This window comes from Cavia porcellus, unplaced genomic scaffold, assembly GCF_034190915.1.
Source record: "Cavia porcellus strain 051 isolate PalLab524CR breed Dunkin Hartley unplaced genomic scaffold, mCavPor4.1 scaffold_1, whole genome shotgun sequence".
NCBI lineage: Eukaryota > Metazoa > Chordata > Mammalia > Rodentia > Caviidae > Cavia > Cavia porcellus.
Genome location: NW_026947484.1, coordinates 5,681,424 through 5,707,333, shown reverse-complemented (window position 1 = coordinate 5,707,333; position 25,910 = coordinate 5,681,424).

The following is a 25,910-nucleotide window of genomic DNA, read 5'->3' as shown; positions in this document are numbered from 1 at the left end:
TGGGTGTGTGTTACATTACATTCACCAGTAGGAGTGAGAAAAACATCACGGGGTGGTGCGCATTGTATGGGTGTGTGTTACATTACATTCACTAGTAGGAGTGAGAAAAACATCACGCGGTGGTGCGCATTGTATGGGTGTGTTTTACATTACATTCACTAGTAGGAGTGAGAAAAACATCACGGGGTGGTGAGCATTGTATGGGTGTGTGTTACATTACATTCACTGCTAGGAGTGAGAAAAACATCACGGGGTGGTGCGCATTGTATGGGTGTGTGTTACATTACATTCACTAGTAGGAGTGAGAAAAAGATCACGGGGTGGTGCGCATTGTATGGGTGTGTGTTACATTAGGTTCACTAGTAGGAGTGAGAAAAACATAATGGGGTGGTGCGCATTGTATGGGTGTGTGTTACATTACATTCACTAGTAGGAGTGAGAAAAACATCACGTGGTGGTGCGCATTGTATGGGTGTGTGTTACATTACATTCACCAGTAGGAGTGAGAAAAACATCACGCGGTGGTGCGCATTGTATGGGTGTGTGTTACATTAGATTCACTAGAAGGAGTGAGAAAAACATCACGGGGTGGTGCGGATTGTATGGGTGTGTGTTACATTAGATTCACTAGTAGGAGTGAGAAAAACATCACGGGGTGGTGCGCATTGTATGGGTGTGTGTTACATTACATTCACTAGTAGGAGTGAGAAAAACATCACGGGGTGGTGCGCATTGTATGGGTGTGTGTTACATTACATTCACTAGTAGGAGTGAGAAAAACATCACGGGGTGGTGCGCATTGTATGGGTGTGTGTTACATTACAATCACTACCAGGAGTGAGAAAAACATCACGGGGTGGTGCGCATTGTATGGGTGTGTGTTACAATACATTCACTACCAGGAGTGAGAAAAACATCACGGGGTGGTGCGCATTGTATGGGTGTGTGTTACATTACAATCACTACCAGGAATGAGAAAAACATCACGGGGTGGTGCGCATTGTATGGGTGTGTGTTACAATACATTCACTACCAGGAGTGAGAAAATCATCACGGGGTGGTGCGCATTGTATGGGTGTGTGTTAAATTACATTCACTAATAGGAGTGAGAAAAACATCACGGGGTGGTGCGCATTGTATGGGTGTGTGTTACATTAGATTCACTAGTAGGAGTGAGAAAAACATCACGGGGTGGTGCGCATTGTATGGGTGTGTGTTACATTACATTCACTAGTAGGAGTGAGAAAAACATCACGGGGTGGTGCGCATTGTATGGGTGTGTGTTACATTACATTCACTAGTAGGAGTGAGAAAAATATCACGGGGTGGTGCGCATTGTATGGGTGTGTGTTACATTACATTCACTACCAGGAGTGAGAAAAACATCACGGGGTGGTGCGCATTGGTATGGGTGTGTGTTACAATACATTCACAACCAGGAGTGAGAAAAACATCACGGGGTGGTGCGCCTTGTATGGGTGTGTGTTACATTACATTCACTACTAGGAGTGAGAAGAACATCACGGGGTGGTGCGCATTGTATGGGTGTGTGTTACATTACATTCACTAGTAGGAGTGAGAAAAACATCACGGGGTGGTGCGCATTGTATGGGTGTGTGTTACATTAGATTCACTAGTAGGAGTGAGAAAAACATAATGGGGTGATGCGCATTGTATGGGTGTGTGTTACATTACATTCACTAGTAGGAGTGAGAAAAACATCACGGGGTGGTGCGCATTGTATGGGTGGGTGTTACATTACATTCACCAGTAGGAGTGAGAAAAACATCACGGGGTGGTGCGCATTGTATGGGTGTGTGTTACATTACATTCACTAGTAGGAGTGAGAAAAACATCACGGGGTGGTGCGCATTTTATGGGTGTGTGTTACATTACATTCACTAGTAGGAGTGAGAAAAACATCACGGGGTGGTGCGCATTGTATGGGTGTGTGTTACATTACATTCACCAGTAGGAGTGAGAAAAACATCACGGGGTGGTGCGCATTGTATGGGTGTGTGTTACATTACATTCACCAGTAGGAGTGAGAAAAACATCACGGGGTGGTGCGCATTGTATGGGTGTGTGTTACATTACATTCACTAGTAGGAGTGAGAAAAACATCACGGGGTGGTGCGCATTGTATGGGTGTGTGTTACATTACATTCACTAGTAGGAGTGAGAAAAACATCACGGGGTGGTGCGCGTTGTATGGGTGTGTGTTACATTCCATTCACTAGTAGGAGTGAGAAAAACATCACGGGGTGGTGCGCGTTGTATGGGTGTGTGTTACATTACATTCACCAGTAGGAGTGAGAAAAACATCACGGGGTGGTGCGCATTGTATGGGTGTGTGTTACATTACATTCACTAGTAGGAGTGAGAAAAACATCACGCGGTGGTGCGCATTGTATGGGTGTGTTTTACATTACATTCACTAGTAGGAGTGAGAAAAACATCACGGGGTGGTGAGCATTGTATGGGTGTGTGTTACATTACATTCACTAGTAGGAGTGAGAAAAACATCACGGGGTTGTGCGCATTGTATGGGTGTGTGTTACATTACGTTCACTACCAGGAGTGAGAAAAACATCACGGGGTGGTGCGCATTGTATGGGTGTGTGTTACATTACATTCACTAGTAGGAGTGAGAAAAACATCACGGGGTGGTGCGCATTGCATGGGTGTGTGTTACATTACATTCACTACCAGGAGTGAGAAAAACATCACGGGGTGGTGTGCATTGTATGGGTGTGTGTTACATTACATTCACTAGTAGGAGTGAGAAAAACATCACGGGGTGGTGCACATTGTATGGGTGTGTGTTACATTACATTCACTAGTAGGAGTGAGAAAAACATCACGGGGTGGTGCGCATTGTATGGGTGTGTGTTACATTACAATCACTACCAGGAGTGAGAAAAACATCACGGGGTGGTGCGCATTGTATGGGTGTGTGTTACAATACATTCACTACCAGGAGTGAGAAAAACATCACGGGGTGGTGCGCATTGTATGGGTGTGTGTTACATTACATTCACTACCAGGAGTGAGAAAAACATCACAGGGTGGTGCGCATTGTATGGGTGTGTGTTACATTAGATTCACTAGTAGGAGTGAGAAAAACATCACGGGGTGGTGCGCATTGTATGGGTGTGTGTTACATTACATTCACTAGTAGGAGTGAGAAAAACATCACGGCGTGGTGCGCATTGTATGGGTGTGTGTTACATTACATTCACTAGTAGGAGTGAGAAAAACATCACGGCGTGGTGCGCATTGTATGGGTGTGTGGTACATTACATTCACTAGTAGGAGTGAGAAAATCATCACGGGGTGGTGCGCATTGTATGGGTGTGTGTTACATTACATTCACTAGTAGGAGTGAGAAAAACATCACGGGGTGGTGCGCATTGTATGGGTGTGTGTTACATTAGATTCACTAGTAGGAGTGAGAAAAACATCACGGGGTGGTGTGCATTGTATGGGTGTGTGTTACATTAGATTCACTAGAAGGAGTGAGAAAAACATCACGGGGTGGTGCGCATTGTATGGGTGTGTGTTACATTACATTCACTACTAGGAGTGAGAAAAACATCACGGGGTGGTGCGCATTGTATGGGTGTGTGTTACATTACATTCACTACTAGGAGTGAGAAAAACATCACGGGGTGGTGCGCATTGTATGGGTGTGTGTTACATTAGATTCACTAGTAGGAGTGAGAAAAACATAATGGGGTGGTGCGCATTGTATGGGGGTGTGTTACATTACATTCACTAGTAGGAGTGAGAAAAACATCACGGGGTGGTGCGCATTGTATGGGTGTGTGTTACATTACATTCACTACCAGGAGTGAGAAAAACATCACGGGGTGGTGCGCATTGTATGGGTGTGTGTTACATTACATTCACTAGTAGGAGTGAGAAAAACATCACGGGGTGGTCCGCATTGTAAGGGTGTGTGTTACATTACATTCACTAGTAGGAGTGAGAAAAACATCACGCGGTGGTGCGCATTGTATGGGTGTGTTTTACATTACATTGACTAGTAGGAGTGAGAAAAACATCACGGGGTGGTGCGCATTGTATGGGTGTGTGTTACATTACATTCACTAGTAGGAGTGAGAAAAACATCACGGGGTTGTGCGCATTGTATGAATGTGTGTTACATTACATTCACTACCAGGAGTGAGAAAAACATCACGGGGTGGTGCGCATTGTATGGGTGTGTGTTACATTACATTCACTAGTAGGAGTGAGAAAAACATCACGGGGTGGTGCGCATTGTATGGGTGTGTGTTACATTAGATTCACTAGTAGGAGTGAGAAAAACATCACGGGGTGGTGCGCATTGTATGGGTGTGTGTTACATTACATTCACTAGTAGGAGTGAGAAAAACATCACGGGGTGGTGCGCATTGTATGGGTGTGTGTTACATTACATTCACCAGTAGGAGTGAGAAAAACATCACGGGGTGGTGCGCATTGTATGGGTGTGTGTTACATTACATTCACTAGTAGGAGTGAGAAAAACATCACGGGGTTGTGCGCATTGTATGGGTGTGTGTTACATTACATTCACTAGTAGGAGTGAGAAAAACATCACGGGGTGGTGCGCGTTGTATGGGTGTGTGTTACATTACATTCACTAGTAGGAGTGAGAAAAACATCACGGGGTGGTGCGCGTTGTATGGGTGTGTGTTACATTACATTCACCAGTAGGAGTGAGAAAAACATCACGGGGTGGTGCGCATTGTATGGGTGTGTGTTACATTACATTCACTAGTAGGAGTGAGAAAAACATCACGCGGTGGTGCGCATTGTATGGGTGTGTTTTACATTACATTCACTAGTAGGAGTGAGAAAAACATCACGGGGTGGTGAGCATTGTATGGGTGTGTGTTACATTACATTCACTAGTAGGAGTGAGAAAAACATCACGGGGTTGTGCGCATTGTATGGGTGTGTGTTACATTACGTTCACTACCAGGAGTGAGAAAAACATCACGGGGTGGTGCGCATTGTATGGGTGTGTGTTACATTACATTCACTAGTAGGAGTGAGAAAAACATCACGGGGTGGTGCGCATTGCATGGGTGTGTGTTACATTACATTCACTACCAGGAGTGAGAAAAACATCACGGGGTGGTGCGCATTGTATGGGTGTGTGTTACATTACATTCACTAGTAGGAGTGAGAAAAACATCACGGGGTGGTGCACATTGTATGGGTGTGTGTTACATTACATTCACTAGTAGGAGTGACAAAAACATCACGGGGTGGTGCGCATTGTATGGGTGTGTTACATTACAATCACTACCAGGAGTGAGAAAAACATCACGGGGTGGTGCGCATTGTATGGGTGTGTGTTACAATACATTCACTACCAGGAGTGAGAAAAACATCACGGGGTGGTGCGCATTGTATGGGTGTGTGTTACATTACATTCACTACCAGGAGTGAGAAAAACATCACGGGGTGGTGCGCATTGTATGGGTGTGTGTTACATTACATTCACTAGTAGGAGTGAGAAAAACATCACGGGGTGGTGCGCATTGTATGGGTGTGTGTTACATTACATTCACTAGTAGGAGTGAGAAAAACATCACGGGGTGGTGCGCATTGTATGGGTGTGTGTTACATTACATTCACTAGTAGGAGTGAGAAAAACATCACGGCGTGGTGCGCATTGTATGGGTGTGTGTTACATTACATTCACTAGTAGGAGTGAGAAAATCATCACGGGGTGGTGCGCATTGTATGGGTGTGTGTTACATTACATTCACTAGTAGGAGTGAGAAAAACATCACGGGGTGGTGCGCATTGTATGGGTGTGTGTTACATTAGATTCACTAGTAGGAGTGAGAAAAACATCACGGGGTGGTGTGCATTGTATGGGTGTGTGTTACATTAGATTCACTAGAAGGAGTGAGAAAAACATCACGGGGTGGTGCGCATTGTATGGGTGTGTGTTACATGACATTCACTACTAGGAGTGAGAAAAACATCACGGGGTGGTGCGCATTGTATGGGTGTGTGTTACATTACATTCACTAGTAGGAGTGAGAAAAACATCACGGGGTGGTGCGCATTGTATGGGTGTGTGTTACATTAGATTCACTAGTAGGAGTGAGAAAAACATAATGGGGTGGTGCGCATTGTATGGGGGTGTGTTACATTACATTCACTAGTAGGAGTGAGAAAAACATCACGGGGTGGTGCGCATTGTATGGGTGTGTGTTACATTACATTCACTACCAGGAGTGAGAAAAACATCACGGGGTGGTGCGCATTGTATGGGTGTGTGTTACATTACATTCACTAGTAGGAGTGAGAAAAACATCACGGGGTGGTCCGCATTGTAAGGGTGTGTGTTACATTACATTCACTAGTAGGAGTGAGAAAAACATCACGCGGTGGTGCGCATTGTATGGGTGTGTTTTACATTACATTGACTAGTAGGAGTGAGAAAAACATCACGGGGTGGTGCGCATTGTATGGGTGTGTGTTACATTACATTCACTAGTAGGAGTGAGAAAAACATCACGGGGTTGTGCGCATTGTATGAGTGTGTGTTACATTACATTCACTACCAGGAGTGAGAAAAACATCACGGGGTGGTGCGCATTGTATGGGTGTGTGTTACATTACATTCACTAGTAGGAGTGAGAAAAACATCACGGGGTGGTGCGCATTGTATGGGTGTGTGTTACATTACATTCACTACCAGGAGTGAGAAAAACATCACGGGGTGGTGCGCATTGTATGGGTGTGTGTTACATTACATTCACTAGTAGGAGTGAGAAAAACATCACGGGGTGGTGCGCATTGTATGGGTGTGTGTTACATTACATTCACTAGTAGGAGTGAGAAAAACATCACGGGGTGGTGCGCATTGTATGGGTGTGTGTTACATTACATTCACTACCAGGAGTGAGAAAAACATCACGGGGTGGTGCGCAATGTATGGGTGTGTGTTACATTACATTCACTAGTAGGAGTGAGAAAAACATCACGTGGTGGTGCGCATTGTATGGGTGTGTGTTACATTAGATTCACTAGTAGGAGTGAGAAAAACATCACGGGGTGGTGCGCATTGTATGGGTGTGTGTTACATTACAATCACTACCAGGAGTGACAAAAACATCACGGGGTGGTGCGCATTGTATGGGTGTGTGTTACAATACATTCACTACCAGGAGTGAGAAAAACATCATGGGGTGGTGCGCATTGTATGGGTGTGTGTTACATTACATTCACTAGTAGGAGTGAGAAAAACATCACGGGGTGGTGCGCATTGTATGGGTGTGTGTTACATTACATTCACTAGTAGGAGTGAGAAAAACATCACGGGGTGGTGCGCATTGTATGGGTGTGTGTTACATTACATTCACTAGTAGGAGTGAGAAAAACATCACGGGGTGGTGCGCATTGTATGGGTGTGTATTACATTACATTCACTAGTAGGAGTGAGAAAAACATCACGGGGTGGTGCGCATTGTATGGGTGTGTGTTACATTACATTCACTAGTAGGAGTGAGAAAAACATCACGGGGTGGTGCGCATTGTATGGGTGTGTGTTACATTACATTCACTACCAGGAGTGAGAAAAACATCACGGGGTGGTGCGCATTGTATGGGTGTGTGTTACAATACATTCACTACCAGGAGTGAGAAAAACATCACGGGGTGGTGCGCATTGTATGGGTGTGTGTTACATTACATTCACTACCAAGAGTCAGAAAAACATCACGGGGTGGTGCGCAATGTATGGGTGTGTGTTACATTACATTCACTAGTAGGAGTGAGAAAAACATCACGGGGTGGTGCGCATTGTATGGGTGTGTGTTACATTACATTCACTAGTAGGAGTGAGAAAAACATCACGGGGTGGTGCGCATTGTATGGGTGTGTGTTACATTACAATCACTACCAGGAGTGAGAAAAACATCACGGGGTGGTGCGCATTGTATGGGTGTGTGTTACAATACATTCACTACCAGGAGTGAGAAAAACATCACGGGGTGGTGCGCATTGTATGGGTGTGTGTTACATTACATTCACTACCAGGAGTGAGAAAAACATCACGGGGTGGTGCGCATTGTATGGGTGTGTGTTACATTACATTCACTAGTAGGAGTGAGAAAAACATCACGGGGTGGTGCGCATTGTATGGGTGTGTGTTACATTAGATTCACTAGTAGGAGTGAGAAAAACATCACGGGGTGGTGCGCATTGTATGGGTGTGTGTTACATTAGATTCACTAGAAGGAGTGAGAAAAACATCACGGGGTGGTGCGCATTGTATGGGTGTGTGTTACATTAGATTCACTAGTAGGAGTGAGAAAAACATCACGGGGTGGTGCGCATTGTATGGGTGTGTGTTACATTACATTCACTAGTAGGAGTGAGAAAAACATCACGGGGTGGTGCGCATTGTATGGGTGTGTGTTACATTAGATTCACTAGTAGGAGTGAGAAAAACATAATGGGGTGGTGCGCATTGTATGGGTGTGTGTTACATTACATTCACTAGTAGGAGTGAGAAAAACATCACGGGGTGGTGCGCATTGTATGGGTGTGTGTTACATTACATTCACTAGTAGGAGTGAGAAAAACATCACGGGGTGGTGCGCATTGTATGGGTGTGTGTTACATTACATTCACTGCTAGGAGTGAGAAAAACATCACGGGGTGGTGCGCATTGTATGGGTGTGTGTTACATTACATTCACTAGTAGGAGTGAGAAAAAGATCACGGGGTGGTGCGCATTGTATGGGTGTGTGTTACATTAGATTCACTAGTAGGAGTGAGAAAAACATAATGGGGTGGTGCGCATTGTATGGGTGTGTGTTACATTACATTCACTAGTAGGAGTGAGAAAAACATCACGTGGTGGTGCGCATTGTATGGGTGTGTGTTACATTACATTCACCAGTAGGAGTGAGAAAAACATCACGCGGTGGTGCGCATTGTATGGGTGTGTGTTACATTAGATTCACTAGAAGGAGTGAGAAAAACATCACGGGGTGGTGCGGATTGTATGGGTGTGTGTTACATTAGATTCACTAGTAGGAGTGAGAAAATTATCACGGGGTGGTGCGCATTGTATGGGTGTGTGTTAAATTACATTCACTAGTAGGAGTGAGAAAAACATCACGCGGTGGTGCGCATTGTATGGGTGTGTGTTACATTAGATTCACTAGTAGGAGTGAGAAAAACATCACGGGGTGGTGCGCATTGTATGGGTGTGTGTTACATTAGATTCACTAGTAGGAGTGAGAAAAACATCACGGGGTGGTGCGCATTGTATGGGTGTGTGTTACATTACATTCACTAGTAGGAGTGAGAAAAACATCACGGGGTGGTGCGCATTGTATGGGTGTATGTTACATTACATTCACTAGTAGGAGTGAGATAAACATCACGGGGTGGTGCGCATTGTATGGGTGTGTGTTACATTACATTCACTACCAGGAGTGAGAAAAACATCACGGGGTGGTGCGCAATGTATGGGTGTGTGTTACATTACATTCACTAGTAGGAGTGAGAAAAACATCACGGGGTGGTGCGCATTGTATGGGTGTGTGTTACATTACATTCACTACCAGGAGTGAGAAAAACATCACGGGGTGGTGCGCATTGTATGGGTGTGTGTTACATTACAATCACTACCAGGAGTGAGAAAAACATCACGGGGTTGTGCGCATTGTATGGGTGTGTGTTACAATACATTCACTACCAGGAGTGAGAAAAACATCACGGGGTGGTGCGCATTGTATGGGTGTGTGTTACATTACATTCACTACCAGGAGTGAGAAAAACATCACGGGGTGGTGCGCATTGTATGGGTGTGTGTTACATTACATTCACTAGTAGGAGTGAGAAAAACATCACGGGGTGGTGCGCATTGTATGGGTGTGTGTTACATTACATTCACTAGTAGGAGTGAGAAAAACATCACGGGGTGGTGCGCATTGTATGGGTGTGTGTTACATTACAATCACTACCAGGAGTGAGAAAAACATCACGGGGTGGTGCGCATTGTATGGGTGTGTGTTACAATACATTCACTACCAGGAGTGAGAAAAACATCACGGGGTGGTGCGCATTGTATTGGTGTGTGTTACATTACATTCACTTCCAGGAGTGAGAAAAACATCACGGGGTGGTGCGCATTGTATGGGTGTGTGTTACATTACATTCACTAGTAGGAGTGAGAAAAACATCACGGGGTGGTGCGCATTGTATGGGTGTGTGTTACATTACATTCACTGGTAGGAGTGAGAAAAACATCACGGCGTGGTGCGCATTGTATGGGTGTGTGTTACATTACATTCACTAGTAGGAGTGAGAAAAACATCACGGCGTGGTGCGCATTGTATGGGTGTGTGTTACATTACATTCACTAGTAGGAGTGAGAAAATCATCACGGGGTGGTGCGCATTGTATGGGTGTGTGTTAAATTACATTCACTAGTAGGAGTGAGAAAAACATCACGGGGTGGTGCGCATTGTATGGGTGTGTGTTACATTAGATTCACTAGTAGGAGTGAGAAAAACATCACGGGGTGGTGCGCATTGTATGGGTGTGTGTTACATTACATTCACTAGTAGGAGTGAGAAAAACATCACGGGGTGGTGCGCATTGTATGGGTGTGTGTTACATTACATTCACTAGTAGGAGTGAGAAAAATATCACGGGGTGGTGCGCATTGTATGGGTGTGTGTTACATTACATTCACTACCAGGAGTGAGAAAAACATCACGGGGTGGTGCGCATTGGTATGGGTGTGTGTTACAATACATTCACTACCAGGAGTGAGAAAAACATCACGGGGTGGTGCGCATTGTATGGGTGTGTGTTACATTACATTCACTAGTAGGAGTGAGAAAAACATCACGGGGTGGTGCGCATTGTATGGGTGTGTGTTACATTACATTCACTAGTAGGAGTGAGAAAAACATCACGGGGTGGTGCGCATTGTATGGGTGTGTGTTACATTAGATTCACTAGTAGGAGTGAGAAAAACAAATGGGGTGGTGCGCATTGTATGGGTGTGTGTTACATTACATTCACTAGTAGGAGTGAGAAAAACATCACGGGGTGGTGCGCATTGTATGGGTGTGTGTTACATTACATTCACCAGTAGGAGTGAGAAAAACATCACGGGGTGGTGCGCATTGTATGGGTGTGTGTTACATTACATTCACCAGTAGGAGTGAGAAAAACATCACGGGGTGGTGCGCATTGTATGGGTGTGTGTTACATTACATTCACTACCAGGAGTGAGAAAAACATCACGGGGTGGTGCGCATTGTATGGGTGTGTGTTACATTACATTCACTAGTAGGAGTGAGAAAAACATCACGGGGTGGTGCGCATTGTATGGGTGTGTGTTACATTAGATTCACTAGTAGGAGTGAGAAAAACATCACGGGGTGGTGTGCATTGTATGGGTGTGTGTTACATTAGATTCACTAGAAGGAGTGAGAAAAACATCACGGGGTGGTGCGCATTGTATGGGTGTGTGTTACATGACATTCACTACTAGGAGTGAGAAAAACATCACGGGGTGGTGCGCATTGTATGGGTGTGTGTTACATTACATTCACTAGTAGGAGTGAGAAAAACATCACGGGGTGGTGCGCATTGTATGGGTGTGTGTTACATTAGATTCACTAGTAGGAGTGAGAAAAACATAATGGGGTGGTGCGCATTGTATGGGGGTGTGTTACATTACATTCACTAGTAGGAGTGAGAAAAACATCACGGGGTGGTGCGCATTGTATGGGTGTGTGTTACATTACATTCACTACCAGGAGTGAGAAAAACATCACGGGGTGGTGCGCATTGTATGGGTGTGTGTTACATTACATTCACTAGTAGGAGTGAGAAAAACATCACGGGGTGGTCCGCATTGTAAGGGTGTGTGTTACATTACATTCACTAGTAGGAGTGAGAAAAACATCACGCGGTGGTGCGCATTGTATGGGTGTGTTTTACATTACATTGACTAGTAGGAGTGAGAAAAACATCACGGGGTGGTGCGCATTGTATGGGTGTGTGTTACATTACATTCACTAGTAGGAGTGAGAAAAACATCACGGGGTTGTGCGCATTGTATGAGTGTGTGTTACATTACATTCACTACCAGGAGTGAGAAAAACATCACGGGGTGGTGCGCATTGTATGGGTGTGTGTTACATTACATTCACTAGTAGGAGTGAGAAAAACATCACGGGGTGGTGCGCATTGTATGGGTGTGTGTTACATTACATTCACTACCAGGAGTGAGAAAAACATCACGGGGTGGTGCGCATTGTATGGGTGTGTGTTACATTACATTCACTAGTAGGAGTGAGAAAAACATCACGGGGTGGTGCGCATTGTATGGGTGTGTGTTACATTACATTCACTAGTAGGAGTGAGAAAAACATCACGGGGTGGTGCGCATTGTATGGGTGTGTGTTACATTACATTCACTACCAGGAGTGAGAAAAACATCACGGGGTGGTGCGCAATGTATGGGTGTGTGTTACATTACATTCACTAGTAGGAGTGAGAAAAACATCACGTGGTGGTGCGCATTGTATGGGTGTGTGTTACATTAGATTCACTAGTAGGAGTGAGAAAAACATCACGGGGTGGTGCGCATTGTATGGGTGTGTGTTACATTACAATCACTACCAGGAGTGACAAAAACATCACGGGGTGGTGCGCATTGTATGGGTGTGTGTTACAATACATTCACTACCAGGAGTGAGAAAAACATCATGGGGTGGTGCGCATTGTATGGGTGTGTGTTACATTACATTCACTAGTAGGAGTGAGAAAAACATCACGGGGTGGTGCGCATTGTATGGGTGTGTGTTACATTACATTCACTAGTAGGAGTGAGAAAAACATCACGGGGTGGTGCGCATTGTATGGGTGTGTGTTACATTACATTCACTAGTAGGAGTGAGAAAAACATCACGGGGTGGTGCGCATTGTATGGGTGTGTATTACATTACATTCACTAGTAGGAGTGAGAAAAACATCACGGGGTGGTGCGCATTGTATGGGTGTGTGTTACATTACATTCACTAGTAGGAGTGAGAAAAACATCACGGGGTGGTGCGCATTGTATGGGTGTGTGTTACATTACATTCACTACCAGGAGTGAGAAAAACATCACGGGGTGGTGCGCATTGTATGGGTGTGTGTTACAATACATTCACTACCAGGAGTGAGAAAAACATCACGGGGTGGTGCGCATTGTATGGGTGTGTGTTACATTACATTCACTACCAAGAGTCAGAAAAACATCACGGGGTGGTGCGCAATGTATGGGTGTGTGTTACATTACATTCACTAGTAGGAGTGAGAAAAACATCACGGGGTGGTGCGCATTGTATGGGTGTGTGTTACATTACATTCACTAGTAGGAGTGAGAAAAACATCACGGGGTGGTGCGCATTGTATGGGTGTGTGTTACATTACAATCACTACCAGGAGTGAGAAAAACATCACGGGGTGGTGCGCATTGTATGGGTGTGTGTTACAATACATTCACTACCAGGAGTGAGAAAAACATCACGGGGTGGTGCGCATTGTATGGGTGTGTGTTACATTACATTCACTACCAGGAGTGAGAAAAACATCACGGGGTGGTGCGCATTGTATGGGTGTGTGTTACATTACATTCACTAGTAGGAGTGAGAAAAACATCACGGGGTGGTGCGCATTGTATGGGTGTGTGTTACATTAGATTCACTAGTAGGAGTGAGAAAAACATCACGGGGTGGTGCGCATTGTATGGGTGTGTGTTACATTAGATTCACTAGAAGGAGTGAGAAAAACATCACGGGGTGGTGCGCATTGTATGGGTGTGTGTTACATTAGATTCACTAGTAGGAGTGAGAAAAACATCACGGGGTGGTGCGCATTGTATGGGTGTGTGTTACATTACATTCACTAGTAGGAGTGAGAAAAACATCACGGGGTGGTGCGCATTGTATGGGTGTGTGTTACATTAGATTCACTAGTAGGAGTGAGAAAAACATAATGGGGTGGTGCGCATTGTATGGGTGTGTGTTACATTACATTCACTAGTAGGAGTGAGAAAAACATCACGGGGTGGTGCGCATTGTATGGGTGTGTGTTACATTACATTCACTAGTAGGAGTGAGAAAAACATCACGGGGTGGTGCGCATTGTATGGGTGTGTGTTACATTACATTCACTGCTAGGAGTGAGAAAAACATCACGGGGTGGTGCGCATTGTATGGGTGTGTGTTACATTACATTCACTAGTAGGAGTGAGAAAAAGATCACGGGGTGGTGCGCATTGTATGGGTGTGTGTTACATTAGATTCACTAGTAGGAGTGAGAAAAACATAATGGGGTGGTGCGCATTGTATGGGTGTGTGTTACATTACATTCACTAGTAGGAGTGAGAAAAACATCACGTGGTGGTGCGCATTGTATGGGTGTGTGTTACATTACATTCACCAGTAGGAGTGAGAAAAACATCACGCGGTGGTGCGCATTGTATGGGTGTGTGTTACATTAGATTCACTAGAAGGAGTGAGAAAAACATCACGGGGTGGTGCGGATTGTATGGGTGTGTGTTACATTAGATTCACTAGTAGGAGTGAGAAAATTATCACGGGGTGGTGCGCATTGTATGGGTGTGTGTTAAATTACATTCACTAGTAGGAGTGAGAAAAACATCACGCGGTGGTGCGCATTGTATGGGTGTGTGTTACATTAGATTCACTAGTAGGAGTGAGAAAAACATCACGGGGTGGTGCGCATTGTATGGGTGTGTGTTACATTAGATTCACTAGTAGGAGTGAGAAAAACATCACGGGGTGGTGCGCATTGTATGGGTGTGTGTTACATTACATTCACTAGTAGGAGTGAGAAAAACATCACGGGGTGGTGCGCATTGTATGGGTGTATGTTACATTACATTCACTAGTAGGAGTGAGATAAACATCACGGGGTGGTGCGCATTGTATGGGTGTGTGTTACATTACATTCACTACCAGGAGTGAGAAAAACATCACGGGGTGGTGCGCAATGTATGGGTGTGTGTTACATTACATTCACTAGTAGGAGTGAGAAAAACATCACGGGGTGGTGCGCATTGTATGGGTGTGTGTTACATTACATTCACTACCAGGAGTGAGAAAAACATCACGGGGTGGTGCGCATTGTATGGGTGTGTGTTACATTACAATCACTACCAGGAGTGAGAAAAACATCACGGGGTTGTGCGCATTGTATGGGTGTGTGTTACAATACATTCACTACCAGGAGTGAGAAAAACATCACGGGGTGGTGCGCATTGTATGGGTGTGTGTTACATTACATTCACTACCAGGAGTGAGAAAAACATCACGGGGTGGTGCGCATTGTATGGGTGTGTGTTACATTACATTCACTAGTAGGAGTGAGAAAAACATCACGGGGTGGTGCGCATTGTATGGGTGTGTGTTACATTACATTCACTAGTAGGAGTGAGAAAAACATCACGGGGTGGTGCGCATTGTATGGGTGTGTGTTACATTACAATCACTACCAGGAGTGAGAAAAACATCACGGGGTGGTGCGCATTGTATGGGTGTGTGTTACAATACATTCACTACCAGGAGTGAGAAAAACATCACGGGGTGGTGCGCATTGTATTGGTGTGTGTTACATTACATTCACTTCCAGGAGTGAGAAAAACATCACGGGGTGGTGCGCATTGTATGGGTGTGTGTTACATTACATTCACTAGTAGGAGTGAGAAAAACATCACGGGGTGGTGCGCATTGTATGGGTGTGTGTTACATTACATTCACTGGTAGGAGTGAGAAAAACATCACGGCGTGGTGCGCATTGTATGGGTGTGTGTTACATTACATTCACTAGTAGGAGTGAGAAAAACATCACGGCGTGGTGCGCATTGTATGGGTGTGTGTTACATTACATTCACTAGTAGGAGTGAGAAAATCATCACGGGGTGGTGCGCATTGTATGGGTGTGTGTTAAATTACATTCACTAGTAGGAGTGAGAAAAACATCACGGGGTGGTGCGCATTGTATGGGTGTGTGTTACATTAGATTCACTAGTAGGAGTGAGAAAAACATCACGGGGTGGTGCGCATTGTATGGGTGTGTGTTACATTACATTCACTAGTAGGAGTGAGAAAAACATCACGGGGTGGTGCGCATTGTATGGGTGTGTGTTACATTACATTCACTAGTAGGAGTGAGAAAAATATCACGGGGTGGTGCGCATTGTATGGGTGTGTGTTACATTACATTCACTACCAGGAGTGAGAAAAACATCACGGGGTGGTGCGCATTGGTATGGGTGTGTGTTACAATACATTCACTACCAGGAGTGAGAAAAACATCACGGGGTGGTGCGCATTGTATGGGTGTGTGTTACATTACATTCACTAGTAGGAGTGAGAAAAACATCACGGGGTGGTGCGCATTGTATGGGTGTGTGTTACATTACATTCACTAGTAGGAGTGAGAAAAACATCACGGGGTGGTGCGCATTGTATGGGTGTGTGTTACATTAGATTCACTAGTAGGAGTGAGAAAAACAAATGGGGTGGTGCGCATTGTATGGGTGTGTGTTACATTACATTCACTAGTAGGAGTGAGAAAAACATCACGGGGTGGTGCGCATTGTATGGGTGTGTGTTACATTACATTCACCAGTAGGAGTGAGAAAAACATCACGGGGTGGTGCGCATTGTATGGGTGTGTGTTACATTACATTCACCAGTAGGAGTGAGAAAAACATCACGGGGTGGTGCGCATTGTATGGGTGTGTGTTACATTACATTCACTACCAGGAGTGAGAAAAACATCACGGGGTGGTGCGCATTGTATGGGTGTGTGTTACATTACATTCACTAGTAGGAGTGAGAAAAACATCACGGGGTGGTGCGCATTGTATGGGTGTGTGTTACATTACATTCACTAGTAGGAGTGAGAAAAACATTACGGGGTGGTGCGCATTGTATGGGTGTGTGTTACATTACATTCACTAGTAGGAGTGAGAAAAACATCACGGGGTGGTGCGCATTGTATGGGTGTGTGTTACATTACATTCACTAGTAGGAATGAGAAAAACATCACGGGGTGGTGCGCATTGTATGGGTGTATGTTACATTACATTCACTAGTAGGAGTGAGATAAACATCACGGGGTGGTGCGCATTGTATGGGTGTGTGTTACATTACATTCACTACCAGGAGTGAGAAAAACATCACGGGGTGGTGCGCAATGTATGGGTGTGTGTTACATTACATTCACTAGTAGGAGTGAGAAAAACATCACGGGGTGGTGCGCATTGTATGGGTGTGTGTTACATTACATTCACTAGTAGGAGTGAGAAAAACATCACGGGGTGGTGCGCATTGTATGGGTGTGTGTTACATTACAATCACTACCAGGAGTGAGAAAAACATCACGGGGTGGTGCGCATTGTATGGGTGTGTGTTACAATACATTCACTACCAGGAGTGAGAAAAACATCACGGGGTGGTGCGCATTGTATGGGTGTGTGTTACATTACATTCACTACCAGGAGTGAGAAAAACATCACGGGGTGGTGCGCATTGTATGGGTGTGTGTTACATTACATTCACTAGTAGGAGTGAGAAAAACATCACGGGGTGGTGCGCATTGTATGGGTGTGTGTTACATTACATTCACTAGTAGGAGTGAGAAAAACATCACGGGGTGGTGCGCATTGTATGGGTGTGTGTTACATTACAATCACTACCAGGAGTGAGAAAAACATCACGGGGTGGTGCGCATTGTATGGGTGTGTGTTACAATACATTCACTACCAGGAGTGAGAAAAACATCACGGGGTGGTGCGCATTGTATTGGTGTGTGTTACATTACCTTCACTTCCAGGAGTGAGAAAAACATCACGGGGTGGTGCGCATTGTATGGGTGTGTGTTACATTACATTCACTAGTAGGAGTGAGAAAAACATCACGGGTTGGTGCGCATTGTATGGGTGTGTGTTACATTACATTCACTGGTAGGAGTGAGAAAAACATCACGGCGTGGTGCGCATTGTATGGGTGTGTGTTACATTACATTCACTAGTAGGAGTGAGAAAAACATCACGGCGTGGTGCGCATTGTATGGGTGTGTGTTACATTACATTCACTAGTAGGAGTGAGAAAATCATCACGGGGTGGTGCGCATTGTATGGGTGTGTGTTAAATTACATTCACTAGTAGGAGTGAGAAAAACATCACGGGGTGGTGCGCATTGTATGGGTGTGTGTTACATTAGATTCACTAGTAGGAGTGAGAAAAACATCACGGGGTGGTGCGCATTGTATGGGTGTGTGTTACATTACATTCACTAGTAGGAGTGAGAAAAACATCACGGGGTGGTGCGCATTGTATGGGTGTGTGTTACATTACATTCACTAGTAGGAGTGAGAAAAATATCACGGGGTGGTGCGCATTGTATGGGTGTGTGTTACATTACATTCACTACCAGGAGTGAGAAAAACATCACGGGGTGGTGCGCATTGGTATGGGTGTGTGTTACAATACATTCACTACCAGGAGTGAGAAAAACATCACGGGGTGGTGCGCATTGTATGGGTGTGTGTTACATTACATTCACTAGTAGGAGTGAGAAAAACATCACGGGGTGGTGCGCATTGTATGGGTGTGTGTTACATTACATTCACTAGTAGGAGTGAGAAAAACATCACGGGGTGGTGCGCATTGTATGGGTGTGTGTTACATTAGATTCACTAGTAGGAGTGAGAAAAACAAATGGGGTGGTGCGCATTGTATGGGTGTGTGTTACATTACATTCACTAGTAGGAGTGAGAAAAACATCACGGGGTGGTGCGCATTGTATGGGTGTGTGTTACATTACATTCACCAGTAGGAGTGAGAAAAACATCACGGGGTGGTGCGCATTGTATGGGTGTGTGTTACATTACATTCACCAGTAGGAGTGAGAAAAACATCACGGGGTGGTGCGCATTGTATGGGTGTGTGTTACATTACATTCACTACCAGGAGTGAGAAAAACATCACGGGGTGGTGCGCATTGTATGGGTGTGTGTTACATTACATTCACTAGTAGGAGTGAGAAAAACATCACGGGGTGGTGCGCATTGTATGGGTGTGTGTTACATTACATTCACTAGTAGGAGTGAGAAAAACATCACGGGGTGGTGCGCATTGTATGGGTGTGTGTTACATTACATTCACTAGTAGGAGTGAGAAAAACATCACGGGGTGGTGCGCATTGTATGGGTGTGTGTTACATTACATTCACTAGTAGGAGTGAGAAAAACATCACGGGGTGGTGCGCATTGTATGGGTGTGTGTTACATTACATTCACCAGTAGGAGTGAGAAAAACATCATGCGGTGGTACGCATTGTATGGGTGTGTTTTACATTACATTCACTAGTAGGAGTGAGAAAAACATCACGGGGTGGTGCGCATTGTATGGGTGTGTGTTACATTACATTCACCAGTAGGAGTGAGAAAAACATCACGGGGTGGTGCGCATTGTATGGGTGTGTGTTACATTACATTCACCAGTAGGAGTGAGAAAAACATCACGGGGTGGTGCGCATTGTATGGGTGTGTGTTACATTACATTCACTAGTAGGAGTGAGAAAAACATCACGGGGTGGTGCGCATTGTATGGGTGTGTGTTACATTACATTCACTAGTAGGAGTGAGAAAAACATCACGGGGTGGTTCGCATTGTAGGGGTGTGTGTTACATTACATTCACTAGTAAGAGTGAGAAAAACATCACGGGGTGGTGCGCATTGTATGGGTGTGTGTTACATTACATTCACTAGTAGGAGTGAGAAAAACATCACGGGGTGGTGCGCATTGTATGGGTGTATGTTACATTACATTCACTAGTAGGAGTGAGATAAACATCACGGGGTGGTGCGCATTGTATGGGTGTGTGTTACATTACATTCACTACCAGGAGTGAGAAAAACATCACGGGGTGGTGCGCAATGTATGGGTGTGTGTTACATTACATTCACTAGTAGGAGTGAGAAAAACATCACGGGGTGGTGCGCATTGTATGGGTGTGTGTTACATTACATTCACTAGTAGGAGTGAGAAAAACATCACGGGGTGGTGCGCATTGTATGGGTGTGTGTTACATTACAATCACTACCAGGAGTGAGAAAAACATCACGGGGTGGTGCGCATTGTATGGGTGTGTGTTACAATACATTCACTACCAGGAGTGAGAAAAACATCACGGGGTGGTGCGCATTGTATGGGTGTGTGTTACATTACATTCACTACCAGGAGTGAGAAAAACATCACGGGGTGGTGCGCATTGTATGGGTGTGTGTTACATTACATTCACTAGTAGGAGTGAGAAAAACATCACGGGGTGGTGCGCATTGTATGGGTGTGTGTTACATTACCTTCACTAGTAGGAGTGAGAAAAACATCACGGGGTGGTGCGCATTGTATGGGTGTGTGTTACATTACAATCACTACCAGGAGTGAGAAAAACATCACGGGGTGGTGCGCATTGTATGGGTGTGTGTTACAATACATTCACTACCAGGAGTGAGAAAAACATCACGGGGTGGTGCGCATTGTATTGGTGTGTGTTACATTACATTCACTTCCAGGAGTGAGAAAAACATCACGGGGTGGTGCGCATTGTATGGGTGTGTGTTACATTACATTCACTAGTAGGAGTGAGAAAAACATCACGGGGTGGTGCGCATTGTATGGGTGTGTGTTACATTACATTCACTGGTAGGAGTGAGAAAAACATCACGGCGTGGTGCGCATTGTATGGGTGTGTGTTACATTACATTCACTAGTAGGAGTGAGAAAAACATCACGGCGTGGTGCGCATTGTATGGGTGTGTGTTACATTACAATCACTACCAGGAGTGAGAAAAACATCACGGGGTGGTGCGCATTGTATGGGTCTGTGTTACAATACATTCACTACCAGGAGTGAGAAAAACATCACGGGGTGGTGCGCATTGTATGGGTGTGTGTTACATTACATTCACTACCAGGAGTGAGAAAAACATCACGGGGTGGTGCGCATTGTATGGGTGTGTGTTACATTACATTCACTAGTAGGAGTGAGAAAAACATCACGGGGTGGTGCGCATTGTATGGGTGTGTGTTACATTAGATTCACTAGTAGGAGTGAGAAAAACATCACGGGGTGGTGCGCATTGTATGGGTGTGTGTTACATTAGATTCACTAGAAGGAGTGAGAAAAACATCACGGGGTGGTGCGCATTGTATGGGTGTGTGTTACATTAGATTCACTAGTAGGAGTGAGAAAAACATCACGGGGTGGTGCGCATTGTATGGGTGTGTGTTACATTACATTCACTAGTAGGAGTGAGAAAAACATCACGGGGTGGTGCGCATTGTATGGGTGTGTGTTACATTAGATTCACTAGTAGGAGTGAGAAAAACATAATGGGGTGGTGCGCATTGTATGGGTGTGTGTTACATTACATTCACTAGTAGGAGTGAGAAAAACATCACGGGGTGGTGCGCATTGTATGGGTGTGTGTTACATTACATTCACTAGTAGGAGTGAGAAAAACATCACGGGGTGGTGCGCATTGTATGGGTGTGTGTTACATTACATTCACTGCTAGGAGTGAGAAAAACATCACGGGGTGGTGCGCATTGTATGGGTGTGTGTTACATTACATTCACTAGTAGGAGTGAGAAAAAGATCACGGGGTGGTGCGCATTGTATGGGTGTGTGTTACATTAGATTCACTAGTAGGAGTGAGAAAAACATAATGGGGTGGTGCGCATTGTATGGGTGTGTGTTACATTACATTCACTAGTAGGAGTGAGAAATACATCACGTGGTGGTGCGCATTGTATGGGTGTGTGTTACATTACATTCACCAGTAGGAGTGAGAAAAACATCACGCGGTGGTGCGCATTGTATGGGTGTGTGTTACATTAGATTCACAAGAAGGAGTGAGAAAAACATCACGGGGTGGTGCGGATTGTATGGGTGTGTGTTACATTAGATTCACTAGTAGGAGTGAGAAAATTATCACGGGGTGGTGCGCATTGTATGGGTGTGTGTTAAATTACATTCACTAGTAGGAGTGAGAAAAACATCACGCGGTGGTGCGCATTGTATGGGTGTGTGTTACATTAGATTCACTAGTAGGAGTGAGAAAAACATCACGGGGTGGTGCGCATTGTATGGGTGTGTGTTACAATACATTCACTACCAGGAGTGAGAAAAACATCACGGGGTGGTGCGCATTGTATTGGTGTGTGTTACATTACATTCACTTCCAGGAGTGAGAAAAACATCACGGGGTGGTGCGCATTGTATGGGTGTGTGTTACATTACATTCACTAGTAGGAGTGAGAAAAACATCACGGGGTGGTGCGCATTGTATGGGTGTGTGTTACATTACATTCACTGGTAGGAGTGAGAAAAACATCACGGCGTGGTGCGCATTGTATGGGTGTGTGTTACATTACATTCACTAGTAGGAGTGAGAAAAACATCACGGCGTGGTGCGCATTGTATGGGTGTGTGTTACATTACAATCACTACCAGGAGTGAGAAAAACATCACGGGGTGGTGCGCATTGTATGGGTCTGTGTTACAATACATTCACTACCAGGAGTGAGAAAAACATCACGGGGTGGTGCGCATTGTATGGGTGTGTGTTACATTACATTCACTACCAGGAGTGAGAAAAACATCACGGGGTGGTGCGCATTGTATGGGTGTGTGTTACATTACATTCACTAGTAGGAGTGAGAAAAACATCACGGGGTGGTGCGCATTGTATGGGTGTGTGTTACATTAGATTCACTAGTAGGAGTGAGAAAAACATCACGGGGTGGTGCGCATTGTATGGGTGTGTGTTACATTAGATTCACTAGAAGGAGTGAGAAAAACATCACGGGGTGGTGCGCATTGTATGGGTGTGTGTTACATTAGATTCACTAGTAGGAGTGAGAAAAACATCACGGGGTGGTGCGCATTGTATGGGTGTGTGTTACATTACATTCACTAGTAGGAGTGAGAAAAACATCACGGGGTGGTGCGCATTGTATGGGTGTGTGTTACATTAGATTCACTAGTAGGAGTGAGAAAAACATAATGGGGTGGTGCGCATTGTATGGGTGTGTGTTACATTACATTCACTAGTAGGAGTGAGAAAAACATCACGGGGTGGTGCGCATTGTATGGGTGTGTGTTACATTACATTCACTAGTAGGAGTGAGAAAAACATCACGGGGTGGTGCGCATTGTATGGGTGTGTGTTACATTACATTCACTGCTAGGAGTGAGAAAAACATCACGGGGTGGTGCGCATTGTATGGGTGTGTGTTACATTACATTCACTAGTAGGAGTGAGAAAAAGATCACGGGGTGGTGCGCATTGTATGGGTGTGTGTTACATTAGATTCACTAGTAGGAGTGAGAAAAACATAATGGGGTGGTGCGCATTGTATGGGTGTGTGTTACATTACATTCACTAGTAGGAGTGAGAAATACATCACGTGGTGGTGCGCATTGTATGGGTGTGTGTTACATTACATTCACCAGTAGGAGTGAGAAAAACATCACGCGGTGGTGCGCATTGTATGGGTGTGTGTTACATTAGATTCACAAGAAGGAGTGAGAAAAACATCACGGGGTGGTGCGGATTGTATGGGTGTGTGTTACATTAGATTCACTAGTAGGAGTGAGAAAATTATCACGGGGTGGTGCGCATTGTATGGGTGTGTGTTAAATTACATTCACTAGTAGGAGTGAGAAAAACATCACGCGGTGGTGCGCATTGTATGGGTGTGTGTTACATTAGATTCACTAGTAGGAGTGAGAAAAACATCACGGGGTGGTGCGCATTGTATGGGTGTGTGTTACATTAGATTCACTAGTAGGAGTGAGAAAAACATCACGGGGTGGTGCGCATTGTATGGGTGTGTGTTACATTACATTCACTAGTAGGAGTGAGAAAAACATCACGGGGTGGTGCGCATTGTATGGGTGTATGTTACATTACATTCACTAGTAGGAGTGAGATAAACATCACGGGGTGGTGCGCATTGTATGGGTGTGTGTTACATTACATTCACTACCAGGAGTGAGAAAAACATCACGGGGTGGTGCGCAATGTATGGGTGTGTGTTACATTACATTCACTAGTAGGAGTGAGAAAAACATCACGGGGTGGTGCGCATTGTATGGGTGTGTGTTACATTACATTCACTAGTAGGAGTGAGAAAAACATCACGGGGTGGTGCGCATTGTATGGGTGTGTGTTACATTACAATCACTACCAGGAGTGAGAAAAACATCACGGGGTGGTGCGCATTGTATGGGTGTGTGTTACAATACATTCACTACCAGGAGTGAGAAAAACATCACGGGGTGGTGCGCATTGTATGGGTGTGTGTTACATTACATTCACTACCAGGAGTGAGAAAAACATCACGGGGTGGTGCGCATTGTATGGGTGTGTGTTACATTACATTCACTAGTAGGAGTGAGAAAAACATCACGGGGTGGTGCGCATTGTATGGGTGTGTGTTACATTACATTCACTAGTAGGAGTGAGAAAAACATCACGGGGTGGTGCGCATTGTATGGGTGTGTGTTACATTACAATCACTACCAGGAGTGAGAAAAACATCACGGGGTGGTGCGCATTGTATGGGTGTGTGTTACAATACATTCACTACCAGGAGTGAGAAAAACATCACGGGGTGGTGCGCATTGTATTGGTGTGTGTTACATTACATTCACTTCCAGGAGTGAGAAAAACATCACGGGGTGGTGCGCATTGTATGGGTGTGTGTTACATTACATTCACTAGTAGGAGTGAGAAAAACATCACGGGGTGGTGCGCATTGTATGGGTGTGTGTTACATTACATTCACTGGTAGGAGTGAGAAAAACATCACGGCGTGGTGCGCATTGTATGGGTGTGTGTTACATTACATTCACTAGTAGGAGTGAGAAAAACATCACGGCGTGGTGCGCATTGTATGGGTGTGTGTTACATTACATTCACTAGTAGGAGTGAGAAAATCATCACGGGGTGGTGCGCATTGTATGGGTGTGTGTTAAATTACATTCACTAGTAGGAGTGAGAAAAACATCACGGGGTGGTGCGCATTGTATGGGTGTGTGTTACATTAGATTCAGTAGTAGGAGTGAGAAAAACATCACGGGGTGGTGCGCATTGTATGGGTGTGTGTTACATTACATTCACTAGTAGGAGTGAGAAAAACATCACGGGGTGGTGCGCATTGTATGGGTGTGTGTTACATTACATTCACTAGTAGGAGTGAGAAAAATATCACGGGGTGGTGCGCATTGTATGGGTGTGTGTTACATTACATTCACTACCAGGAGTGAGAAAAACATCACGGGGTGGTGCGCATTGGTATGGGTGTGTGTTACATTACATTCACTAGTAGGAGTGAGAAAAACATCACGGGGTGGTGCGCATTGTATGGGTGTGTGTTACATTACATTCACCAGTAGGAGTGAGAAAAACATCACGGGGTGGTGCGCATTGTATTTGTGTGTGTTACATTACATTCACCAGTAGGAGTGAGAAAAACATCACGGGGTGGTGCGCATTGTATGGGTGTGTGTTACATTACATTCACTACCAGGAGTGAGAAAAACATCACGGGGTGGTGCGCATTGTATGGGTGTGTGTTACATTACATTCACTAGTAGGAGTGAGAAAAACATCACGGGGTGGTGCGCATTGTATGGGTGTGTGTTACATTACATTCACTAGTAGGAGTGAGAAAAACATCACGGGGTGGTGCGCATTGTATGGGTGTGTGTTACATTACATTCACTAGTAGGAGTGAGAAAAACATCA